Raw genomic sequence first — 27727 nt, forward strand, 5'->3', positions numbered from 1 at the left:
TCGTAATATAACATAAATAACTGAAAAATCTAGTCAAATCAAGTAATTTTAAGTTGGAAGACTTATCATTGTTTCTCGGTAATAATGTTAGAAGCAGTAAAATTATCGAGTATAATAATTAAAGTAGAATTAATGAATGATGCTTAAGACTCATTTAGCATTGGAACTGTTACGGTATTCAAAACATGTTCTACTATATAGTAGTAGTAGTAACAGAAGACGTGGGCATTATGGGTACCATTATGGGTTTCTACTTTAGCCTTTCTCAAGTAGTTATTATTAATCCTTGAATTTTTACATGGCCATATTGTGGCTGGTTTATAGATAAGATTAAAAGAGAAAATACAGTAAAACGCGCCTTTCAATGGGCGTTTCAGAAGCGATATACTAAGAGAGATGTATAATTGACATTTTAACTTAGGATGACTTGCATGCATTGCTTTAAACAGTTTTATCATTGTGCCCATTGCTTTATATAATCTTATCATCCTACATTTAGTTTCTTAAAATGTTATTCATATTTTAGTCAAATATTTTTTTTGAAATCTGGAGAATCAAATATAAGATTAAAAAAATTTTAAATAAAAAAATCCTAAATTGTATGCAAAAATTTATTTTTCTTCTTTATGGCTTGCTCGTTTTTTTCAGGCATTCTGCAAGTATAGTAAAAAGCATCCAACCTTTTGAAACATCTTGGTATTTCTGACATTCATTTTAAATAAAGCTGTCGCCTTCCATTTCATAAGGGCCCACAAACGGCCGAAAGGTAAATTTGCTGAACACTGGTTTCGGTCCAGGGTTCGAATCCGAGCGAACGGGCTGGTTGCATGGACGTTTTCGTAGTATTTCGCATGTGTAACGTGTATACGAGCTAATTTTCCTTACAAAGTTCTCCTCAAGTGCATCCCTCCTTTTAGGCAGATAGCCCTGCTTTGCTGTAACGTAATAATCCAATTCCAATCCATTTCATCAGCATTTGGTCAGGATCTTTATCAGCCTTTAGAGGCTAGACATTCTGAAAGCATGAGATAGTAGTGTGTTTGGTGTATTGAGATTACGGCAAATTTCCCCTATCTGCCTAAGGGGAAGGATGCCTTCGACGAGGACTTTCTAAGGGAAACTGACTCGTATACTCATTACACATGGGGAAAACCACGAAAACGCCCATGCAGCCAGCCCGTTCGCGGGATTCGAACATCGGACCGAACTACCAGTGTTCAGCTACTTTACCGCTCGGGTGCTGGTGGGCTGAAAGCATGAGATGAAAGGAAAGACTGGTTTCATCAAAAGGGAAAACGTCTTTAATATACCATATACTTCCCTGGATAAATTCCTGAATCTTCAAATAATTCGACTGAGAAATCATGGTATTCTCCGTTTACAATACGATATGATATTCTATAACGTAATTTAAATTTATCCAACCATACAGGCGAAAACCAGTCACTCTTATTTTAATCTGCAAACATATCGTTTTTGTCTTTTCCGTTAGCAAAAGCTCAATTGTATTTTCGTTAGCAATACACATCCAAGTATTTTCTCTTTGAACACTCAACTTTCTTGAAGTAGATTAGATTACCCTTCAAAGTTTTGCTTTTTTCCCCTAATTTTCTTCTTTTCTTTTACATTTGTTTTCAGTGCTGACACAAGAAAAATAAGATTTTTCGATTGTTACACTTCTATAAATTTTACATTCTTGTAAATTTTTTTAAAATATCAGTTGCATTAAATGCGTTTCAGTTGCGTTATATGCGATAATTCTACTTTTAAAATGGCAAGATATTTCTGCTATTTGTCTAAAAGATTTTCCAGATTGGAAATGTGGTAGAACTATTCCAACGTCCTGTTTGCGTAAAGTCATTGTGAAAATAAGCAAACATCAAACGAATTTTCTCAGTTTTAGACAATTCGAAATGAAATGAAGTTATTGAAGTAGCAGACGATAACACGGCGAAGATAAAAGTTTACTCTTACAAATATTTAAAAAAAAAAAAGGAGGAAAAAATGAAAAACATAATATAACATAATAACATATTTTTTTTTATAAATACTTAATAATAAACATACGCCATAACATAACATAATTTTTTATAAAAGAAATCCTAAGAGCTTTCAGATTCTACATTACGCCCAAATGGACTTTTTTTTAACCTTTTGAGTGTTGCCTTTATATATTAAATGCTCTTTGCACGTGAACCATAAAATTCTATTAAACAGCAATATCGCAAAATAATTTTAAAATGAGCATATCTATAGAATTTCCGATACACAGTCTCTCGCGCTGGAGTTAAAAATGTTTTGTTTTCCGTACAGTTTTGGCATTGCTCGCTTTCAAATCGTTGAGTTTGTTAATCAAAAATTCGTTGAAGTGCTACAACATATGAAATCGATTATAAAAAGAATTTCGAATTCCAAATTAGGGCTTTTAGATGCCCATATTCGGTGGAAGATTACGTTTTTCAAATTTGGTGGCTCTAGATACCGTTGCTTTATCACAGTGCGAGAAACATACATACATTTATGCAGATTCTACATTATTTAATTTCTTTAAATGTAACACAGGGCGATAAAATTTGGTGGCAACAATTTGAAAAGTAAAGCGACATTTAAAGTTTTCAACCCAAAATGCCAAAACGAAATTAATAGCCCTTCTGGGCTAACGCCCCTTGGGCTAATTAAAAAAAAGTTACAAATTTGAACAATATCATCTATGATTTACGAAAAAATAGCTTTTCATATAGTATTTATAAATATTTATTATGCATCATTGAGGGAAAGAATTCCATATAATTAATTCTCCGTGAAAGTTTTTTTGAAATTTAAGATTAAAAATTGCTGTGGAAATTCACTGTAACAAAATATATAAACCACACTTAGCTTTACTACCGCTCAAAAAAAAGATGCCAAACTTCAAAACGCGCCAATATCTAAATTCGTGTATATCTTAGACAATTTTGAATCAAAAACTCTAATATTTTGCAGTTGCGCCTAGAAATACATGTACTTCTAGACGATGGTATATACTTTATAGTTTATAATGCAAAAAGGTTTTCGAAAAATTTATAAAAATATTTAGAAATGCAAATTTTAAAAATAAATCATAACATATGTTAAATTATATTTGGATTAAGCCTAAATTTCGAATTCTGGCGGAAGGAATCGAGTAAGTTCAATAAAAAAGAGATATTAATAAATATATACGAAATTCAATTCATATTGACTAGCTATAATTTTGAGAGTTAAATTTTTAAAATCTACTCGTGTGATTTTTACAAAATTTGGCAGTTTCGCATACTTTGAGTTGTAAAATCGAAATATGGAAAAAAATGGCATGTCATTTCAGAAAAAGTTCGATTTGGGGTCAGAATACCTATATTAGAACAATGCTATATATAAATCTAATACATATCCTAAGTCGCGTTTTCAAGACATGAAACACGCAAGTTGAATTTCGTCACTCGGCCCAGTAGAACGGGAGATATAGAATTGTCATTATTATTTTTTTTCTTAGTGTAACTTTTACGCGGTCGTGCCCCAACTAACACTTTATACATAATTAATACTTTTTTACCTTATGTAACTTGTGTGCTAGGGGTTTTCATCTGCTGTAAATATGCAAAACATTTTCTAATGTATTAAGTAAGAAAGATACTCCACGTGTAAGCGAAAATTGCATAATTAAAACTCGCGTAATTCAAGGATAAACAGCAATTATTTTGATTCATTGCAATTAAATCAATACTTGAAAGAATGCCACAAATGAAGCGTATAAAAATTTGTAAGCTAAATGTATTATAGTCAGTTGACAAATAGAACTGGTTAAAAACATGTTATGATAGCTTCTTAAGTACTAGGATTAATTTTCGGAGAGGTTTGCGAAGGGCATAATTTGCTACTAGCAGCAACAAAGCTAAGAATAAAAAAAAAAGGTGCTTATCTTCGAGTAAGTCGATAAAAAATTCTCGAACGAAAGGAGCAGAGGGAAAAATATTTTCTCTTTGTGGTATCATCGATAAACGATGTAATGAGTATTGATTATATGAATGAAATAGGTGATGTGAATGAAAGAGAAATACACATTATTTATTATGTATGCCTTTGCGAATGTACTGAGTTGGGTGCGAAAAGGATACACTGCCTAGCTTAAAGAATCAAGAAAAAAGCGCAAAATATTAATAGCTTCTTCAGAATAACCTTTATGCATTACGCGGGCATACATATATTTGCGTTCATCAGACATCTGTAATGGAGTGTAAAAATAAATGATGGTCTTATATTATCATTTTGCCACTAAGCCATTAGTTATATATCATGTATGGTCTGTATATGCACAATATATGCTAGCTATATGTATGAAGAAACAAATTAAAAAACATCTGCAGCAGATCCAGGGATAAATAGAAGTCTTCTAAGTCCTGCAAAACAGGTCATTTTCTTTCTGCAATTCAGAACGATATTTTGCGATATTACTTAATAATTGCTTCACTCTAGAACACATCTAATTAACAATAAAAGTCAATTGGCATCTCATTAACAGAATATTCGTAAAATATTATCCGTGTTTTATTACACAGATTACGAAGTATTAATAAAAGTGAAGAGCCATCTATGATACTTGGTTCATGGTTATTATCAATAATTTTATGTATTAAAGAATAATAAAGAGAATTGTGGTTTTCTTAGAATCACTGATAAAATTAACTAGAGTCATTTTTGAATGAATTGAAATCATTAATGGAAAACTTATAAGGTATTTCGGTACTTACGTATTAACGCAACCAGGCCAAAATTCGCATAAATCGTCAAATTTGGCGACCCTACTTACGGCAACCCTACGTGTTTAAACGAAAGTTTATTTGTAAAAAGAAAAAATAACACTGGGCGTGTACTATCACAGCAATGGGTTTTCGACGGAATTTGCCGAGAAAAGAAAGAGACTTTTTTGGTTACTGTACCTAACAGAAGCGCCGTTACCCTCATGGAAAAAATTTGCGAAAATATCAAGGAAGGAAGCATCATTTATTCGGATTGCTGGAAAGGATACAATACAAGTGAGTTTGAAAATGCTGGATTTCTGCATGGAACTGTTAATCACAAATATAACTTTGTGGATCCCAACACGGGCGTTCACTTACAACATGTAGAGCGCATGTGGGGCTCAGCCAAATGGCGCAACAAAAAACAGAGAGGAACAGTCCGTCATCATCTTGACTCATACCTTATCGAATTTATATGGCGTCAAGCTCAAGCTGTTAATGGCGAAGACGGTTTTCAATCAGTGCTAAAAGCAATAGCCAAAAGATTTCCGCCGAAAAAATAATTCTGCAACTTATTCAAATTCGAAACCGGAAGGGTTTAATTGCTATTTTATATTTTAAAACAAAATAATATAAAAAACTGTATTAAAATTATCTGTAATTAATAAATGTACATTTTCTTTCTATTCATACTTTTTTACTCAAACTTACAAATCGCGCCAACCTGGTTGCGATAATACGTAAGTACCGGTATTTCTCCCGCTTTCTTAGCATGCCTTCTTGGTTCAATGGTCAGCAAAATCGGCGCGTGTTCGAGAGGTCCGAGGTTCGAGTCCCGGCGAGTGCAAACCTGATGCGCAAAATATTAAGTGGCGCCCGAACTAAAAAAGGTGGTGGATGATGATTCTCCACCACCTGCGCATTTTCATGTCTTCTGCTTCTACATAAACTAATGTCTCTACAAACGTTTTAAGTACTTTCATTCTATAAATATGCTTCTTAGTATCTGAAATTTGAACGGTTAAATAACCTTTTTTTTCTGTAATTATTTCCTTACAAAGAGAAATATTGCTTTCTTAGAACCATTGATAAAATTAATTAGTGCCATTTCTGAGTTAATAGAAATCATTACTAGAAAACTTCTAAATAATTTTCCTTCTATAAATATGCCTCCTAGTATCTAAAATGTGAATATTTAACGATTTGAAATAAGAACGTGCTTAAAACTCCTGAGATTTCGCCTAGTGGTTATTTCTACAGAAGTGTGTTAGAATACCTATAATTAGAATCATCCTGTATATTATCACCTAAAAATCACATGTAAACTAATTTTGGTTTATTTTTTCAGGGGAAAAAATATCCACATAAAACAGAAAAATGTGCAACATGCATCATTCCTCTTAATATATTACTTCTCTACGGCTGTTCCTAGCTCTGGTTTTCTAAGGAGAAAGGTTTAGATGACAAATGTTTCTATTTTATTTGCATTTTTCTTCCGCTATTTCTTTCATTAAATGTATACTGCCATTTTCAATCATTTCTTACTTTGAAACATATAAGGTGATTATTACTACATATTTGTAGGTTCTGTGCTACTTAAAATGCCAAACTACTAGATCTACAAAGAGTGAGATTTATCATCAGACCATTTACCGTCTAACTACTGTTCTGCAGACTTAAATCAAAGATTTAAAGTAAACCAATTTATCAACACGTCAGTTTGCCGATTACACAAAATCATATCATAACTGAAACTCGGTATCCATTTTTGCGAGTAATTAGGAACAAACGTTCCAATGAAATTAAAATAAGAATTAGAAATTAAAATGTGGTAAGGAAACTTTAGCTCGGGCCCTTTAAATACTCGTGAAACAAGTGCGTCTTGTCAAAGCTAAAGAAGAGTTATAAATTCAAATAGCAAAGAGGAGTAAACACAGTAGAAAGTCAAGAAAACTGCCTTGAAGTGTTTACTCAGGCTCGAGGAATCTGCCCTTAAATTTTAATTTAATTGTTAAATTTAACTAAGTTGCTTTCATGTGAAAGTTGACGAACGTATAAATAATAGTAAAGTCAAAATAATAACATAACTGGATTAACATAGAAACCAAGATATTTGCTTTTTTTGTTTGAAAACTTGATGAACGAACACTTTATTTTGCGACAATTGTACATGCTATTATTTAATGTCTCTGCGATTTGGTTCGAATACACGTTTATCGTTTATTGCATTTCTAAAACTGTTTCACAAAATTTTTCTTTATTTTATTTTTTCGTATTTTGGAATGCAAAGCAAAGGTTCCAAAATATTAAATAAATAAAAAGTAAATAAATTATAACATCAGAACTTAATTACAAGGCTTTGTAAACTGTGAATATTTCACATACATTAGTATTTAAAATTCCGAGTAATTTGGTAGTCATGCTGCTGAATGCAGAAAAAATTTACCAAAACGTAAGGTAAAAAATATTTTTTTAAGTGCTTTAATACAAAACATGCAATTATCATAAAATTGGATGCATAAAACGAATAAGAATTAAATAGAAATACATCATCATGAAAATAAATGTTCATTCGAAATCTTCATTTTTTTTTATCTTTTCTTCTCTTTTAAATATGTTTTGAGGTATTTATCCGGGACGTTTCGTTCTTTCATTTAATATTTTATTGAAATCTTTTAAGCCTTTAGTTCAGAGTATACATATTACCAAAGTAACGAAATAAAAAAGAGAGAAATGATATCTTGAATTCCTTGCAGTCGAAAATTTTAAATTTCAGCAGTTTTATTCTGTAATTTTTTGGATAATTTTCTGATCCTTAAAACTGTCAATCTTATTCAATTAAATTGTTTGAAGGCCAGTTTATGACTTTTAATAGCATTTATTATTTGTTCACGATAATTACATTTTCTGGTATTTTTCTCCAAAAGCAGATTTATTTTGTCTCTGAAGATTTAAATTTGTTGCAAAAGTAATTTAAATATTAATTGTCCTTTGTTTTACTTATGTAAATTACTCATTCAATAATATTTTATTAAGAAAGCAAATTGCAATACGCATTAGAATAAAACCAGCTTTAAAACAACTTATATTATAATGAAAATGAAATATTACTGATGAAGTAAATTTAATTATTATTCCATTTTCTTCATATTATTGCACTTCTTTTGATTTGTTATATCACTAACTTGAACTAGGTTATGTAGCTCGAATTAATTAAAAAGAAAAGTGAAATAAATAGAGACAGTAAAAGAGAGAATTACGTAGAACCCGAAAAACATTTCTTATCCATGTTGCATGTCTATGAAAATGTTACTTAAGTTAAAAAAATTAATAAAATAAAAAAATTTAATAGGAAAATAAAAGCAAATTATTTTTGAGAAGTTGATTTTAACGTCAAAATGACGTTTTTAAGCATATGAAGCCCTTCTATTTAAGTATAAAAATTTATTATAATCCAGTATCAGTAATTTTAATTTGCTATACAAACATCATAAATTACGACATCCATGTGAAATAGAAAACGAAACTTTTATGACTGTGAATGGAAATATTATTGTGTTATGGTTAAAGGCTGATAAATGAATTTTAAACTCTCTGTATAAAATTACCGCCCTTATCCGGCTGTGGGACTGGCTGTTACGTCGTTCTAAAATAAATTGAGCTTTATCAATGAGACCCTTCTCGCATAAAACCACTTTTGGAAATAACCAGTATTTCTCTGCATATATAAACATCAATATTGTTAATCGTAGTAAATATCTGTAAAATGTTCTAACACGAAAGAGACTATGAAAAGCATTTGTTCATGACCACTAAAATATCTTAATATCAATGTAAAATATTTCCAATTCCTATACAGGTTAAGAGATGTAGTTCCAAAGGTAAAAACTACATTTTATGGAGACGGAATTTTAGCCATTTCTGAAACATAAATTATGTGTTTATCTTTGGGCAAGGTAATTTATTTTATACATCCGTCTATTACACTGTAATGAGTCAGTACATTCCTGCAGTGTTTACTAATTTTTCTATTTCCTACCTGTGTAGCTGACAGATTACATGTAAATCAATTTTCAGTAGACCCAAGAAAGCTAATTTGTGGTTTTGAATTATTGCAATCGGTCGTTTTTATTAAAGTGTTAAACCTAGTTGATGAATGTGTGTCGCAAATTTGATAAATCTTAAATTATTAACCACGCATTTAGATGATCTGGAAACAAAAAAAATAAAGTAATTAAATTTTGAAATGAGATTAAAATTTATAAAAACGATGTTAACAAAGAAATTTGGCAGAAAAGTGCATCATAAGACGTGTACTAAAAGACATTTAAAAAGAAAACAAAGCAATCAAGTAAGAAGGTATCATTGTATGAATAATAGATACTTTAGAAACATTCAAGCAGAATTTTTTATATAAATTTTTCCCTTTTACGCATAACATACTCTTCCCGTATTTTGAAATGCAATTCGCTAGTAGTATTTGAGAAATACGAACTATTAAATAAACCTTTTCTTAAGATTATTTCTTGTGATTTTAAGGTATATTTTAGATGATACATTTTTCTTAAGTTAAAATCTGTCCCTGCTGTTTCGTCTGTTTCCACTAGAATATGTAAATATCATCTGTTTTAAATAGGAGCTAGAATATAAATTAAGAAAATTTGGTTTTGTATTCCCAAAGACTTTAAAGTGTTTGCATCGTCAAGAACTGTTTGTACCCAAGGCGAGCGGTAATTCTCTTCCCTGCTTTTGCTGTTGCATATTAAGTAAAATTCAGGAAATTTATCGAGTCAGGTGTTAGAATAAAAATTAGCACGTGATTGTAAATAACTCAATTACCATAATTGGGAAAATGAAAAAAAAAAAATAAATAAATAAAATTTTTGATAATTTAAGTACATACCTTTATATGCAGTGATAATAATACAATTAATAGGAAATATATCCTCTTTTAGCAAATACGATCTCTAGAATGCGCGTAAGCATTGATTATACTAATTGTATGCATACAGGCTTTTATTTCTTAACCATCTAGACTTTTATAGCGTTCTTTTCGCAATGAGAGAGGCCAAAATCTGTTCCGCTCAAAATCCGAAACGCCGTGCATAAGAATTTCTGTTGGGATGGATTTAGTAACCTCTTTTGCATAGTAGAAACTTTAACAGTAACCTACTTAAGTGATTACTCTCTTTTGGTGATCTTTGCGCTGTCTCACCGACTATATGCAGTTTCCCCTTAACACAGGATTGTAACTGCGACCGTCAATAGCTAAACATTGACGCAACAAAGGGGATGAGAAGTGCATTCAAATAAGAGTTCTTTTAGTTGTTTCAAAAGAATAATTGGCATGCCATTTAACAATTTCCGACACCAGGCTTCGGCTTCGTGAACTAAGGTAAGTTTTCTTGGGCACCTGGGAAAACCCTATCCCAGTCTAACACGTAGTCGGTTTACGAATATTGTCCGAATTTTCTATCGCGAACACACTAGTGACCCACGCAATAACGTGTTGGGGGAAAAAAACCAGGTAGAAAATGAACGCAGGCAATAGGGCGACCTGGAGATCTCTGCGTACACGAGCTACGGGTGACTCTGCTACAGGCAAGTTTTAATCACGCACTCTTTTGTAGTACAATCCCTTTTGTTAAGATGTTCTTCCATAATATGCCACAAGTTTTCGATCGGATTTAAGACTGGTGTATTTCTAGACCAATCTAACACAATTTTATTTTCCATGGCATGGAAGCAAATCATGTTGAAATGTCTCAAGAATGTTGAAATTTCTCAAGAAAATGTTTTCAAGAATGGCAAAATCCTACCTCTTATATTTCTTATATACTTCGAATAATTCATCATTCCGTCAATATGAACTATACTTCCAATGTGATTTGCAGTGAAAAATCCATAAAACGTGTCTCTTTGATGGTATTTTACGGCTTCTTGGATATGTTGAGGTATTATGGATTCACCTATGCTTCTTCTAACAATGTTGAATGTGTAATCATCAACACATAAATGAGACTCATCTCTGAAAATTAAATTTTTCCAGTCATTTATCTTCTAAGATTTCTACTTTCTTTCTGGAAAAATGATCTAGCTACAGTATTTTTTATGCTTCATTTAATGTGTCCAAATGTTTTTTGATTGACTTTCTTGTCTTCCGACCAGCAGAGAGAGGTCTACGCCGCAAGTTTGAAGGATGAATATTAATACCGATAGATAATAAATCTCATTTAAAGCCTTTGCTAGTTTTTAGGAGTTTAACGCTATTTCGGTGGTGTAGGAATGGATCATATTTTAGTGGTGTTTTCCTTTTCTTTCCACATCCGCCATTTCTTTCTGGAAAAATGATCTAGCTTCATTGTGTCGCTTCAAAATACGAGCTGCGCTCGATTTTCCAGCACCAACGGAAGATTTCTAACACAGTCATGGACGTGTCAAAAATCTTTGCTCTATTTCTAGACGTTACATACATTTTCAGTACACTAAAATGAATGAAGACGGAACGTATTTAAAAGGTATGCAAAAGTTGCCTGTTCTTCCCACGAGAAGTGGAAATAAATTTGTGATAAGTTTGTTTAATTCTTCGAGCTAAAGTCAAAAATAAATTTAATTTACTTTTATCCTACTGACGTACTCATTTAGCACTCTGAAAGTATATTAGAAGCTAGAAGAAAGTTAGACTAGTGTAATTCAAGCTAATTTGACAAATCGATTTATTGCATTTCTACTCCAGGGCTTTTGTTTAATAGATTACGAAAGGCGTTTATTTAACGTTTCAAAACGAAAAGCGAAAGGCGTTAACGAAAGGCGTTTCTTTCTTTACAGCATTTTTTTCTCTGAAGAAAAGGGACTTACACTGGTTCGAAATCAAGATTTTTATTTAAAATCCATCCCAATCTCATTTTTTTCAACGCTAATTTTAGATGCATATATATATATATATATATATATATATATATATATCACGCGCGTATTAAGTTAATAAATACACTATGCATTAACGTATTAAGTTATATATATTAACATGTCAATTTACTGTGCATTAACATGTTACGTGCATATTAAATTATTAAATGCACCTACATACCACTATATTAAAATAATTTGGAGGATGTATTTGAATTTTGTACTTTATACTTTCTTTTTCGTTCATTGCTTGGTTATTAACTTAGTTTGTTGAATGAAGCTCATAATGTTAGTTTTTGCAGCCAATAGCACGTTGCCTTCATTGCCTTCACTGTGAAAATACCCATTGCCATCCTTGCCTTTATTTTGAAAATATTGAAAATTTGTTTGAGATTCAGTGTAACGTAGATGTCTTTTATAATGAGTATTTTATTCTCATCCCACTGTCTGCATTCTAGCGGAGACCTTTGTCGGCTTGGGGTAACCTCCGGACACAATATTTTCAGCAATATTTCAGCAATAAATTTCAGCAAAGAATTAAACATGAATATGCAGTATAATGAGTTTAATCATTTGATACAATCTATTCATAATTTCCAAAAATATAATAATAAGATTTACCTCAAGAATATCTCGGCCCCATGCTATGTGAGCTAATGAAAACAGGAAATAAAGTTATAATCTGAGCTCTGAAATATTTAGTATTTATTTTGTTTTGGTTGTCTTTATCTCTTGGAATGAATCTAAGCATTAAGAAAAATGAGACAGTCCAAATAACGATCGTGTACAACCAGCTGGTGCTTCCACGCAGAGAGTGTCCCATGTGCCACATCAGCAAAATAACATCCCAATCCATCCACCACCAATCGATACATGACACGTCGTTAATGAAGGTATCAAAAGCTCGTAACTGCAAGCAGGTAGGTGGTTTATTTAGGAAGCTGCAACTCCGCTGTTAAACTCTTAATGATTTAACTTTGATACTCTTTAAAACATGTTACTAGACTAACTTGGATTTTATAGACATAAATTATGGTTAAAAAAGAGTAAATCAGTGTTGTTAATTCGAATCAGTGTTGTTGAAATGTTTCGAGAAATTGTGAAGTTATGATATAATATTCTAGAATTTTATATTTTATTGAATTAACACAACATCCAATAATGGATGATGGATTAATTCCATTTCATCAAGTTATATTATTATAAAATTCATTTTTATGGAATTATTTTATTTTATTATGATTTCCCTCACTTTTACATTGCAATCGGCAGTACCAAAAGTATATATATGTATAAATATATATATATACATACCCACCCCCCTTACTCGGCTTGAATGTCCTTACCCGGCCTTTAGTTTCGAAATTGGTCGTAGTCGTATACTTCCAATTATATAAGTATTTTAAATTATGAAAATATTCATGTTTTGGGAATGTCAAATTAAAAAAAATAATAATTTGAACAAATCTCGAAATCTAACTTTTAATGCGATCTCCGAGTTCCTATATTTAGGAAAGTTTTATACTCGTTATGAAATTATGAGAAGTTTGACTCGCGCACGCGAAAAATTGGCCAGGATTTTAATATCACAATTTGCAGTTTTTGATATCTTTTTGAACTTGCCTTGAAGGATTAAATTATCAAGTTAGAAAAATTCTAGGAAATACGTTTAAATGAACTGAAGCAAAAAATGTGTATAATTTAACAGGCCGTACAAGGAAATCATGTGCTGGTCACATCAGACTTTTTTAACTTAAAAATAAGAAAGCCTGAATCTTTGCATCATTTAAAACATTTTTGTAACGGGAAGTGTATGTCTATGACGAATGGTTGGGAAAATAAAGGCCGATTAAGGACTTTTATGAAAACGGTAAACACATTTATATAGTAACAACTTGATATTTTTAAAAACATTTTGCCATTGGTATAGATAAATATACTTCTAATGCAGTCAGTAGGTACCTTGGCCACAGAATATTATTCGTGTATAAAAGCTCTAGGAAGCATATACTGGAAAACTGAATTTTCCTAAAATGGTTTTGATTTAAAAGATTTTAGTAGCATCATTGTGCTCGATCATTTAGACTAACCTGTAGCTCTCATGGAGGCCATTATCATTTTCGTATCGTTAATTAAAAATTTCGAGATCTTAGGTTTCTTTTCAGGCTGAAAATTGCTTTCTATACAGACATTGTATACGAGAATAATTGATGAAAGTCAGTCTGTATTATACAGAGTGTATCAGTACAGTGGTGAAAAACTTTCAGGAGAGATAGAGTACACCTAGACGATGGGAAATCGCATAGCAATGCGTGGTCGGAAACGCTTTCCTGGAGCGGTGGTTACGACACAAAACGTAAAAAATGAAGGATACAAACGTTAAGACAAAACATGTTTAATTATGTTTAGTACAGCAGAAACCTACAAATAAGAACAAAAATAAGCAACGATTATTATTAAAGGAGGTGTTCGAAATTACGACCCGAGCCGTGATGCCTCAATTATCTGGCGCATGGAAGATCTGCATCATGAACGGAAGATCGCATGGAAGATGCATGACGCACGGTTAGGGTCGTAATTTTGAAAACCTTTGATGATGATCGTTGTCTCTCTATGTGTTTTTTCTTTGTTTTTGTTGTACTCCGAATAATAAAAATGTTTTCTCACCCTGTTCGTGTCCTTTCTTTCTCGATATTTGTATCGTCACTACCGCGTCAGGAAAGCGTTTCCGGTCTTGCATTGTTACGTGATTTCCCATCGTCTAGGTGTAAAGTTTGTCACCGCTGTACTGATTCACATTGTATATCAATGTCGTAGGAAAATAGCAATCCAAAAATGTTTGTACATTAATTGCCCTTTTCTGACTCGTATGTTGGAAGGCATGCAATAGGAAAGGGTATGGGGATTCAGTAAGCCACCAACAAGTCCAAGAGCATTCAGTTAGCCAATCAAGATTGCATTTAGCCATTTTATTGCTGTGAAAAATTTGATACACACGGCTATATTTGTGGGTGGAGACAGACCTAATCATAATCTCTCATCTTATGTAGGTTATGTTTTCTACTAGTACTATAAGGATGCTGTTTTTCAGATTCATAAATGTCATTTCCTAGCAAATATAATAAAGCTGAACCATTAACATAGTTTACGAGCCATCACTACTACTGAATTTGCACTACACATATTACACCTGTAAGAAAATTTAGCTGTACAGAATAAAAACCCATGAAAATCTCAGAAACAAATCACTCATCCTATGAAAACTTGGAACTTTGTGCTAGTTGATTGCATTATATGCTTTACAGTGATAACTGTGCCTCCGTTATATTGCCTTACACAATAATGCAACAGATTTGTGTATAATCTGTTTGGTGTGGTAAGGGTAATGTATTATTTCGGTATATTTCAAAGGATTTCCCTTGTAATAGAGGTATCACATAAATTTAACTTCATTAAGAATCAAAATATAGTTTTTGATATACATGTGATATTTCGGCATCAAAGTTCAGGCATGGTTTTTGCAGAGTGGTAAGGCTAATCCAAATGAAGAGGCAAGTTGATTTAGTTTTTAATGGTACATCTTTATTCCATAGCTTTTATTCAATTATCACTGTAGATCATTTATTCGTTACTAAATAAGAGTATTTAAACTTTAATGCGTCATAACTTATTCTAACAAAGAGAGCAAGCGCAGTAGCGTCGACTCTAAAGGCACAGAGAGAGGAAAGCTTCTGACGCAAAATGGCTCGCATTCGTTATTTATAGTAGCGGTTACGTAATAGGCTAGAAATTCTAGAAAGTACTGGTCTAAGAGGAAAATCCTGAATTGCAGAAAGCTAATTAAAGGTAGCGTGTTCGCGAAAAGCAAAGCCATCGTATTTTTTCATATTTTACATATATATATATATGATGAAAATATAGAGAATCACTATGATTTATTAGTTATCATTAGTCGGGCCATTAGTTTATTTATTTTTGAAACAAAATGTGCACTGCCCTCGCTGGAACTCGAACCTTGGATCTTTCATATACGCGTTGAGTATGCTTCCAACTACATCTAAAAAGCATGTGGAAAGGAGGGAGGAAATGCCTTATATATTATCTCTTTTAAAAGGAGATTGGGGACTATAGAAACCGACAGACAAATCATGGTGGGGACGAATTATTGTCCCCCATCTTTTAGGTCATGCGCCACTTGTAGAGGCACTAGGTGTTTTGAAACAGGAGACGCGAAAATTGTGCGCTGCTCTTGCCAGGAACCTCTAGAATACGCGCCGAGTGTGCTTCCAATTAGATTAGAACGTATGGGAAAATAGAAAGAAAATACCTTAAAATTAAACAAATTCATGTAATTCATGTAAATTCATTTTCAAAAAAACTTAAAAACTTTAAAAAATTTCACTCTAATGTTCATATTCATTAAGTTTAAATCTTTTGAGAATTGCCATTTTCATTTAAAGTATTTATTTGCAATCTTTTCCGATATAAAATAGTCTTGAACATTTTTAAATGCACATTATCTACGATACGAAGAAATTTAGATCATTTGGCATATATATATAATTTCATTTTATGAGATGGATGCTTTTTTAGATGAAATATTGTATCTACTGTGGTTGAAAAACTCAAATCATATTCCTAAACAAATTTATATATATCATGAAAATATCTTAACTAATCTAAGAAAAAGCAGATAAGTCTGCTGCATTGTAAATGTTCAAATATTACGGAACTATCAATAAAAGTGCGGTAGAAGACTTGTTGCTAAGTTTGAGTTATACATAAACCGCTGGATCTTTCACGCTGAGGTTGCTTTTTTGTGTCCAATTTATTCCTTATATTACAAATGGAGTAAATAAGATACTTGACATTTGAAAAATACCAATCGATGAATTTCTGAGATCTTTGAGTACTTATACCAACGTATCATAAAGCAAAATCTTCTTTTTCTCTCAATATCTGAACTCATCGTCCACCGCCCATTTGCTTGTATTGATCGAAATATGGAAGGATGAAGCGAGGAGTTCTGTAATCATTATTTACAACTCTATTGAGAATTTTTGAGTCATATGTTTTTTGTCAGATATACTTTTATTAGTTTTCGATGAACACGTTATTCGATGAATGTGGGCTTTCTAAAATTTGTATATTACATTTGAAGCAGGCATGTTAAAAGCAGTTAATGCATTAATCCTTACATCTCATTATTACGATAATATAGCGCATGTTTTATCTGTGCTTTTAATCACTACGCTTGGTTAAAAGCATGTTTTTACAGAAGTTTGAAACAAATTTTATAAACTAATTTTAATTTTTAAGACGGCGTATAATTTTGAATATATTTGGTGACATCTGGTCGTTACTGGCAACAAACAACTACTATACTTTACGGATTAACAAGTCTGTAATTGTCACTAACTAAAGTACTGTAAGTACTGTAATTGTCACTAACTAAAGTACTGTAACTGTCACTAGCTAAATATTTTATATAAAGTAACCAAACCTGTGCTTTCAGATGGAAATTAACGAGTTACTAATTAATTTTTATCTCTATTATTAAAGAATGAAAAATTTGTACATATGTGTGTATGCATGTGTATGCTTGTCTATATATAGGTATACATGTGTGCACCTCTTATTGCGTAAAAGGGCAGCACCTAGAACCACCTGATTTTGAACGCACTTAATACTCGACCCGAACATGCGCACCTCGATTGGATTAGATTCGATTATTCAGTTATGGCAAACCACGCGAGGGCTATCTGCCTAAAGGGAGGGATGCCTTCGTGGAGGACTTTCTAAGGCAAATTGGCTCGTATACACTTTACACATTGGGGAAACCACGAAAACGCCCATGCAGCCAGCCCGTTCGCGGGATTCGAACCTCGGACCGAACTACCAGTGTTCAGCGTCTTTACCGCTCCATCGCACCTCGAAGATCGAATTTTTAGTTTACATTTATTTCATATTTAGTTTACATTTAATTTTTAGTTTACATTTTCTTTACATTTATTTCATATTTTATGAGAATTTACTAAGGTTCTGATAAATAGACTCAGCACCGCAATAGCAACTTGTTGCCTCTCGGCAAATTGTAAGATATTTGTGACGAAAATTTCATTAGAACGTTCAGTGATTGAAAAAAAAAAAAGTACGTCGCTGCTCGGTAAAGTATAATATATTTGTTTCTTAATTTAATAAACTTCCTAAACAATTTAGAAGAAATGTGCTGCCACTGCCCGATATAAAATATTTTTACTTTCCACACGCCAGTGGGGTGTTGTTCAATAAAGCGTAAGCGTTAAGATGTTTAATTTTTCCTTCAAGTTTATCCTGTCTTGTTGATTGATAAACTAAACGATTCAAAAACAATAAACTCGGTTCTTCACCTCTCTTACAATTTATTGCTAGCTGAACCAATGAAAACACACTAACTGAACCCATTAAAATCATTGCATATTTTGTTTCGTTTTTTTATAACAATTATTTTAGGTGGCTAGACATAAGTGACCAGTTAACGTAAATATTTTCTTTGCGATAAATCTTTGAGTATTTACCAGGCATGATAATTAAATAACGACAGTTTTCTTATTGAGCAACGGTATTAGCTATTGACTGAAAATAAATGCCACATTTCTCCTTGTACTTCAAGAGTTTTGCGTCAGCATTTCTTCCTTTGCAAATAGCCGTTGCGATAAGGCGTCCAGAATTTTCGTCGTTTTCCATCTATAGCCTTCAAGATAATCAAATCGACGTCCATTTTACTGCAGGTTTCAACTTTGCAAAAAGGAAAACGACGCACAGTGGACATCTGATATCAGATAGGATGCGGAAGTGGGCAAGTTGTGTCCAAATACGTAGCTACCTAGGACGTAGACTTGGACACGCTTCAGAGCTGATTGAAAGAATAGACTCTCTTGATTGGGCTAACTTAAAATGAAGTTGCGGCTTTTTTACAGTCCACAGACAGACATGTTGGAAGCTTTCCAAGAATAGAAATATGCAGTCTGATTTGCAACAAAAGAAATGAGCTTTTGTGGAAAGACTGCTAGGAAAGTTCAGTCCTCATTTTAGGAAAGAAAAGAATAATTATCCTCCCAAGTATAATGGCAGTTTAATTTTTATCATTTCCCAATCTGAAAAAGAAATATTCTAGAATTTTATTCTTAGTTCTTTGTAGGAAGGAGGGGAGATTTTAAACAGAAACAGGGTTACAAATTTATTCAATAAATTTAGCAGTTTTGTTCACAAAATTAACGAGATCTGAAAAATGAATGCATAGCCTGTGTACATATGAGATGATAGGGGAAAATGCGAAGACCTAAAATAACATTATAAAATTTCGTTTTCATAATTGTTTAGAAAAACGTTTTCAAAAAAAGTTGTTATGAACAGGTAATATATATAACAACATCTGTAACGTAGAAATATCAAAAATCATGTTTGCAAACTTCTAAATATAATAAATTAAAATTATAACTGAAAATCACACCAGACCTATTAATTCAACGCGGGCTCAAATCCTAACTAAAGAGTTGATTCCATAGGAATTTTTTTGTTATCCCCATGTGTAACGTGCATACGAGCTAGCTTCCTAAAGAATGTCCATCCACGAAAGCATCCTTCTCATTACGCAAATAGCCTTGTTATTGTTATTGCGACTTAGCTCACCTGTCGGACAGTAACAGCAGAACAAGCCCACGAAATTCATCATGGTTAGAAGTGCAAGACTGCTCCTGTCGTTGGTACGAGCCTTGAGCACCGTACAGGTGACAGTACGACTTTGCTCATTTCGGCCCCTAATTCTGGTGGAGAGCACCCCGGAATTACGGGTCCGAGGGTCTCCCAGCCCTCTCCCTGTACCACCGACTTCTCAAGAGGACTTTCGACTCACCGCATATTTAGAGTGCCATCATGCCGTACAGACAGTATACATTTACAAACATCCATGTCTTCTCCGAGATTGGGACCCCAGTCCTTAGGTAAGGCAGTCAGTGTCGCTAACCACTATGCCGGCTGGGTGGAACGCAGATAGCCTTCGTGTGTTTTGCCATAATCCAAATAACCCGAAATATTACTTTAAAATATTTATTTATGGTAATTGCCAGGATATTACGTATCTTTGAGAATGCTAAAATATACGTATTCCTCTTTCTGAACCACAATTCACGCTATGAACTTAAACACAACAGAACAATTTAATACTTATGTCATCCGTCATTTGCTAGAAAATTAGTCATTTGCTTTGTCTTAAGCTAGAAAGAAAGTTTTGTTAGATCTTTGAGGGCGTAAGACTGTAAAACATCATAAAGCAAATGTTTTTGGTCTTTTATATGCTTTAAGTCTGACACAGTTCTCTTTAAAGTCACGAATACTGCAGAATAAAGTGCTTGAGTTTTGGATATGCACCAAGCAGTCGCGTTGTTTTAATTCAATCATCGAGTCCCTCAAACTTCAGTATACTGGTGAATAACGTTGTTTTCGAGAAAGAAACACATAATTCACAGCTATGATAATGGCAAAGGAGTTGAAATATTTCGGAAATTTCTCATCTAACTCTGAGATTGTACGTACATTTATAAAGGCGATTTTACGAGCTATTCTTTTTTTGTGACGTTGAATATGTTTGCATCTTATTCAAGAAATGTTTACTTCTTAATAAGGATATGAAAAAATTGCTTTTTTTTAGAAGAGCGTTAGGAGGTTATTGTTTGTATAAAAAATATTATGCTTCTTATTTTACTGACTGTTAATTTCTTAAATTATTTCCAGATATTTCTGCAGATATAGGGCAAAAATTAAGTAAATTCAGATATGAAACCTAATATTTCTTAATAGAAGTAAAAGACGTGCAAGTTTAATTATACAAGACTAAAGGTGGATTCCATTAATTATTGATACTTCTATGCTTCATTCATGTTAGAAAGGTTTTGGCAAGAAACGAAAAATTCATTATATGAAAAGTAAATTTTGTTTCTTTTATAACCATTTTTTGAAGACTAAAAGGAGATTTTTAATAACGTTAAGTTTCAGTACAAAGCAGCCCACCAGCGGCCGAGCGGTAGAGTCGCTGAACACTGGTAGATCGGTCCGAGGTTCGAATCACGCGAACGGGCGGGCTGCAGGGGCGTTTTCGTGGTTTTTCCCATGTTTAACGTGTATACGAGCCAGTTTACCTTAGAAAATCCTCCACAAAGGCATCCCTTCCCTTAGGCAGATAGCCCTAGTGTGCTTTGACATAATTAACGAAACCAAAAGCAAAGCAATCGGTACAAAACAATTCCTATTTATTCAAAATAATTGGGCGTATCTATTCCAAATAGCATGCCTTTCAATAAAAAATTGTCTTTTTAGTTGGTTAAATACTATTTGTTTCTACTTTTAGATTTAGTTCATTGGCATTCTAAATTTCCTTATTCGGCCAAATGTTGCCAAGTTTTAATCAAAGAGATAATTGTAAAAAATCAATATTTATAAATTAAATTTTGACACGCGTCACTCTGCTAACAAATGTTTCATTGATTTCTGATATCTTCTAAAGCATAACATTACACCCAACTGTGTATTGCAAAATGAAATTTATATATCAACATATATTAATGAATGTTAATAATTAAATACTTTTTTTGTTTTTGTTTGTACTGTAAGGTTTAAATAAAGATCACAATATTTACTCGTGTGTACCATCGTATATGCATCAAATACTAGTTTAAAAGGTTCTTTGTATATATGAAAGGTTTCATGCGGTTAAAAAAATGTAAAACATGATAGGGAGCTGATATATAAGATGTAGCTGCAGTCATGACCGCTTGCATACTTTTTTATATTTGACAAAACAGCCCTTTTTATATAAAGATTCTTTATCTAACAGCTAAAATAGCACAAGATGGGTGCCAGTTCTTCAGTAGTTCTATGCTGGCTTTTATCACAATTTCAGAAATATGATAGGAGTAAGAAAGAGTAGTTGTAAATTATGCCTTAGCAGGACAAGGAAGCATCGGAAGAATCCGTAGTTTATGATATAGGTGTTAAATTATCACCTATATCATAAACTATGCATTTCCAAAGTTCGATCTTAATCTAGCCCCTTTTAACCAACTCTTGAATAACTGAAAGTTTTCGTTCACAAATTTAGCATTGTTATTAACTTAATTACTAACATTCATTAACACATGTTGATATGCAACATTGATTTTACAATAAACGGACGTAATTTAATTTTCCCTTTATGTAAGTACATCCGTCATAAGCGTTATTTAAAAATCATAAAACAGGGATTTATTTTGAAACAACGTTTCTTATAAAAAAATTATCATTTTTAGGACAAAAAAAAAAAAAAAAAAAAAAAAAAGAAACAGAATTAGAAAGGAGATTTAAGGGTCTCTTGCAAAATAAAATTATAATTCTGTCTTAAAAATGTTTACATTATACATACATATATATGTGTATGTATACATTCAATGTAAATTTCGTTTGGGAATGCAACTTGCCTAAAATTCATGAAAAGATATATATTTCCATAATGACAGTTTATAATATTGTTATGTATAGACTCTGGCCTTAGGGTTATTTCTAAATGTTGTGCGATTCCCATCAGGAGGGTCGAGAAATTAGGGATATGAGTGGTAGATATACAGGCTCAGGTAAAACTGAACAATTAGATTGTGAATAAAGGATCCTTTTCGCTTTCTGTATCCGCTGAAGAGGGAGAAAATATTTTCTCTTCTCTTAATGAGAAACAAACCACGATGCACACCTCGGAGGTAAATTTTGAAAAATAATTTCTTACTGGTGAAGGTCTGAAAGCCTCGAAGGGAAGGTTAAAAATTTATTTAACTGTATGAGGTAAACGGATTCAGTATCTTCGATAAAAAAAAATAAAAAAAAGGCTTGACTTGCAGCCCAGCTTGGAGCATTTATTGTTTAAATGGTCCTTAAAGAGTTTATAAAAACAAGATCTACTAGAAACTATGTTTCTACTAGACTTAGTTTCTTAAGAGACATTTCATCGATACGTGGAAATAGTCGGAGACCTCCCCTGATGAGTGAGTTGGGAAAAATACCCTAATGGCCTTTTCCTGAAGTTATGTAGAAAAATATATGCGGGGTTTAATTTTAGTTGGTACGCGCTTATAATTAGCTAAGAAAAGATTGCGACGGACCGTGATTGACAAAATTAAGTTCAAATTAGATGGGTTGAGTCAGAAGATGGCTTTTAATTAAAACTTTGATCTGGATTTAAGTAGGAAAGATTTTGCCGAAACAAGGACTTTTTGGGATTAGCTTTAGACTTGCTGCGAATTGCATGAGGAGTTTATGGAGATGACTTGGGAAGACATAGAGGTATATAGATTCCTTCCCTACACTGATGAAGTGTTCAAGTTTTGTAGGCATTTAAGAAATGAATGAGCGATAAAGATTTCTGCCGTTCGCTGACAAAATGCTTCAGGTTTACAGTGACGAAGAGTTCCAGTTTTACAGATACTTAAGCAAAGGTTGAGAGATATAGGTCTCTGACTGAAGTTGGACAAATTTTTCGTATTATAAAGAGACTGTTCTGAACTGATATTTGCTGCTTTTCTCCTAAAGCAGAAATGCAGTAGAACCTGATTACAGCGCATATGTCCTAGTCACGTACTTTGTTTCTGTCCTGGTAGTCAAACCGCTGTATATGACACTGCTTAAAAGTCTCAAAACAAGAATTTTTCATGATCTAATTCTTATCCAAATTTTACCTCTCGCGGGCTTCTTCCAGAATATACTGATACAGTCAAAAATAAAATTGCCTTTTAATTACTTTCTCCTACTTACTTGTAGGAAAGGAATTTTTGTTAAACTACTCATAATAATTGTGACTTGGAATGGAAGACATGGGAATTTCATATCCAAACAGTAATATATTCCTCATCACTCACCACTTATCTCGTCCATTCTTGTCCGTACAGGTACGTACATCAAATCAAGCTGCCCAAACGGGAAAGTGGTTAATGATTTTGACTGTCGTACCGAAGCGCCCGGGCTCGAATCCCGGAGAAGTCATAGATGTAATTAGTTTTCTTATTATGGAAGCATCTACAATAAAGAGACCACTGCTTCCATCTTTAGTAGTGGCCAGCGCTTATGTGCTGCTACAGCCCACTCGAAAACAAAATTAAAATCAAATTAGATTTCCTGTACTTTATCTGCTTGAGTATGTATTTATTGATTTTCTTGATTTCGAATTAATTTGAACTTAATGCGCTGTTGCAAAATTTAAGTGAGCAGTCATATGTATTCCAAGAGAGAGTTAATCCACTTCGCAGTTAATTCCTATGGGGAAAATGATTTCCGTTTACGAAGGGCATTTATGAACTAATTAAATCTGTGAACCGAACCTTCGGGGTACTTAATTCTGAACCTAAAAATGCTATAAAGGTAGCTGCTAAATTTCTGTGGAGGTAGCAAAAGTAAAGAAACAGAGACGAAATAATTGTTTGGTCCTCAAAGGCAAACTTTCTCTAAGCATTCGCTATGAAATGTACAAAAAATCTATAAAATATAATTCTCACACTATTCAAAAATTACTTTTTCTATATAATGCTATCACTACATACATTTCAGAAATAAATTATTGATACTCATTAAGTAGATATGTTATTTTGCCTTCAATTTTACAGATTCATTGCGCCTTTTATTCAAAAACTCTGTCTCAAATTTATAGTTTTATGTTCTGCTGACTTTTGTGTTTAATTTCTGTAATAAATACATTGCATTAGAAGTAAAATTTTATTCTCATTAAACACAATGCATGCTTAGGAATTGTTTTAGATTTAAAATAATAAATGTCATATAGAAATCTGGTAGATGCATTACGCCCTACAAAAGACTAAGAATGCTTTTTTTCTGTAACCTTAACGACGTTTGTCTTGCGAAACATTGCAGTCTAGTTTTTAAAATTAATTGGAACCCAATCCTTAAAACTTTATTCATGCTATATTATATGTGCTTATACTCAAATTGATGGTCCCTTCTCCTTATTTTTTTCGGAAATATTTTAATTTTTGTAAATTGCAAATAACTTAATTTTAACTTGTAGTTTGTTTAATTGTAAAACTCTAAAAATTACTTCTATATATCTCATCAGTTTAGATTTTTATTTCTAAATTGCTCTTTTATTTGGTTGTAAAATACGTACAATGCTGTCTGTATATTGTTTCAAGATTATACAGCAGACATCGCAAATTAACAGATGTTTTCCAAGAGAATGAAAACTGCGGTTAATTACGTAATAGAATAAATTCTCGCCTCATTAAATAAAAGCTAAGAAAAATGAATGACACATTTGAAAGGGAATTAGCGGCTATTTTGTTAAATAATAAATTTGGAAAAAAAAAAAAACATCTAATGTCTCAATCATGTACCACGGGAGAAAAGAAAAATAATGGTAAAATTCTTCGGTTATATAAGAAAAAGATTTTAAAAATTCGAAATGTAGCTAGCAATATATTCAAAATAAAATTGATTGAAGAAATGAAAAATTAAAGAACTTTTATTTTAAATCAAGGGGATGGCATTTTATGAAAAATGGCTCCTAGCAGATGAAAAACATGAATGTTAATGTGTTCACCGTGATCTGAATCTATGTCGAACTAGTTGCATTCAACGGTTTTACCGCTGGATCTCAGGTAGACTTGCATTATTTAAACATTCGTAACTAAGTTGAGTTTGCCAACTGCAATCGCTGTAAAACAGTTACCGCTGTGATGAGCTTTTTACCGCACTTCATCTGAGCTATACATTTAATCTATAATCAAAGTATTTATTATTACGCTTAGCAGTTTTTAAACAGTCAATTTATTTACAGCATTCTCGTATTCTGACATAATTTTTCAAGGATTAAGTTTCCATTAGTTCATATAAATATTTTGGATTTTTAATTTTTTGATTGTATAGAGAACCAAACATGTTTAGTCTTACATTTTATGTCTTCATTTATTATTTTTATAATTTCGTTCCGTGAATAGATCAACATGGTGACTTTCCAAAATTTTAAACCTGCATTTTGAAATTCTCCAAATAGCTCTGTACCGCTTAATGTTGTTATTTTGTACAAATTTTTAACTGCATGCTTATCGAATATTAGCAGCTACTTTTTTTATAAGTAGATTCGCACATTTGTTTTCTCAGAAAAATTTAATGTTCGACGTTGGAAGACCATCTTTTTAAGTTAAATTAATTAAGCATACTGTATAAGGCCCTTATTTTCGCGAAAAGGAATATATCGGTAATTTTTACACTTTTTTCACACACACAAAGACACACACAGTCTTTGGCATAATTTGAATCGTAAAATAGAAATATGAAACAAATAGTTTGTCATTTCAGAAAAAAGGCCGATTTTGTGCCAAAATACCCATGTTAGAACAGTACTATATATAAATCTAATACATATTCTAAATCTCGCTTTCGAGACATAAAATATCATGAAAAAAATATCGAGACGTGAAATTTTACTGGCCAATCGACTCAGTAAAATGACAGACATAGAACTGTTCCTTTTTGTGTGTAGAGTGTTAATTACTAAAGACACTCTTATACAGAATTTAATTTTTCGGGAGGACAAATATTCAAAAATATTTTCTTCTGTATTTCTAGCTAACGTAAAAACTTGGCTTCACATTTTGGTTGCGACTAGATGGTTATAATGCTTACAACCCTCTAATAATTATCCAAATGTTCCAGTCTATGATTTCGATGTCTGTTACTATGAAATTTCTGTTGCAGAAACAGTGAGTTATTTTAACACGTTCTTTGATAATCGCTTGTTACCATCATTAGCGGTTTTGCAACGCGAGCTATTATCGTAGGAACAGCTGTAGAAATTGAGGCTCGAAATGATGTTAAAATTAACGTGCCAACGTTGTTTTATTACCAAACTTCAGTAACAAAATTAACTTCATGCATTTTGCGTCAATAATTTTTAATCTGCAGGATATCGAAGTGGATAAAGTTGAGAAATATTTTATTTTAAGGATTTTACAGAGTTATTTAATAACTATCTCTGTTAAAATTTAATCTAAGACAGTATAGTAGGTTTTGCATGACGTTAAAGCGAAATGATTTGAAACTACGTATAAAAACGGCAATAAATAACATATATGCGAGTAGTGGACATTTAAAAATACAATAAGAAAAACAAATATTAAAAAATTAAACATTTAAATTTTTATCATAATAAAATGATGAAAATGCATTATATCCTTAACAGAGAATAATGTTTTGTTACGTAATATAACAATAAGAGAGCATTCAAACACCTCTTACTTTAATATTTGATCACAAATTAATTTTTTTACAAATGCCAGCAATTCTTTTATGTGTGTTCCAATTTTACGTGGTACAGGTTTAATGAAAATTATTTTTTTAACTTATGAGGTATTTCCCACTTTCCTAGTGTGCCTTCGTGTAGTGGTTCTGCACGCTGGGCCGGTATTACAGCGGTCCTCTTCTGCTTCCAAAAAGAATTACCTAATGTCTCCGCAGTGGCGCCCGAACTAAAAGGGTGTTGGATGAGGTTTCTCCATACCCAGGATTTGGCGATTGGGTCCGCTGAAAAACCCCAGTCGCTCTTTAAAAAGGGGAGTACATAAGGTATTCCTCCCACTTTCCTAGCGTGCCTTCGTGGTGTAGTGGTTCTGCACGCTGGGGCCGATATTCCAGAGGTCCGCGGTTCGATTCCCGGCGAAGGCGGTTGCTAGTTTTTCAACTCTCTGGGTTTTCCAATTAACCTAATGTCTCTACATTGGCGCCCGAACTAAAAGAGTGTTGGATGAAGATTCTCCACACTCAGGATTTGGCTACTGGGTCCCCTAAATCCCCAGTCGCCCTTTAAAAAGCGGAGTATATAATGTATTTCTCCAGCTTTCCTTTCGCGCCTTCGTGGTGTAGTGGTTCGACACGCTGGGCCGGTATCCAGAGGTCCGTGATTCGATTCCCGGCGAAGGCGTTGTTAATTTTTCATCTCTTCTGCTTCCAAAAAACATTAGCAACCGCCTTCGTCGGGAATCGAACCACGCACCTCT

General features: G+C 32.7%; 1 protein-coding gene across 2 annotated transcripts in view; it reads left to right on the forward strand.

The window, feature by feature from the left end:
* Positions 1-27727, forward strand: part of LOC118189110 (uncharacterized) — a 497793-nt gene that overhangs the window by 115034 nt on the left and 355032 nt on the right. Inside the window, exon 1 of one of the 2 annotated variants that reach the window (XM_085816900.1) lies at positions 6105-6211. The exons of the other annotated variant lie outside the window; for it this stretch is intronic. The gene's annotated coding sequence lies outside the window, so the exon portion shown is untranslated. Of the gene's footprint in view, positions 1-6104; positions 6212-27727 lie in introns of those variants that run through there. 2 annotated transcript variants of the gene reach the window in all.

This window comes from Stegodyphus dumicola, chromosome 5 (genome assembly GCF_044657685.1).
Source record: "Stegodyphus dumicola isolate Sdum_Otavi_A_Nest chromosome 5, ASM4465768v1".
Lineage (NCBI taxonomy): Eukaryota > Metazoa > Arthropoda > Arachnida > Araneae > Eresidae > Stegodyphus > Stegodyphus dumicola.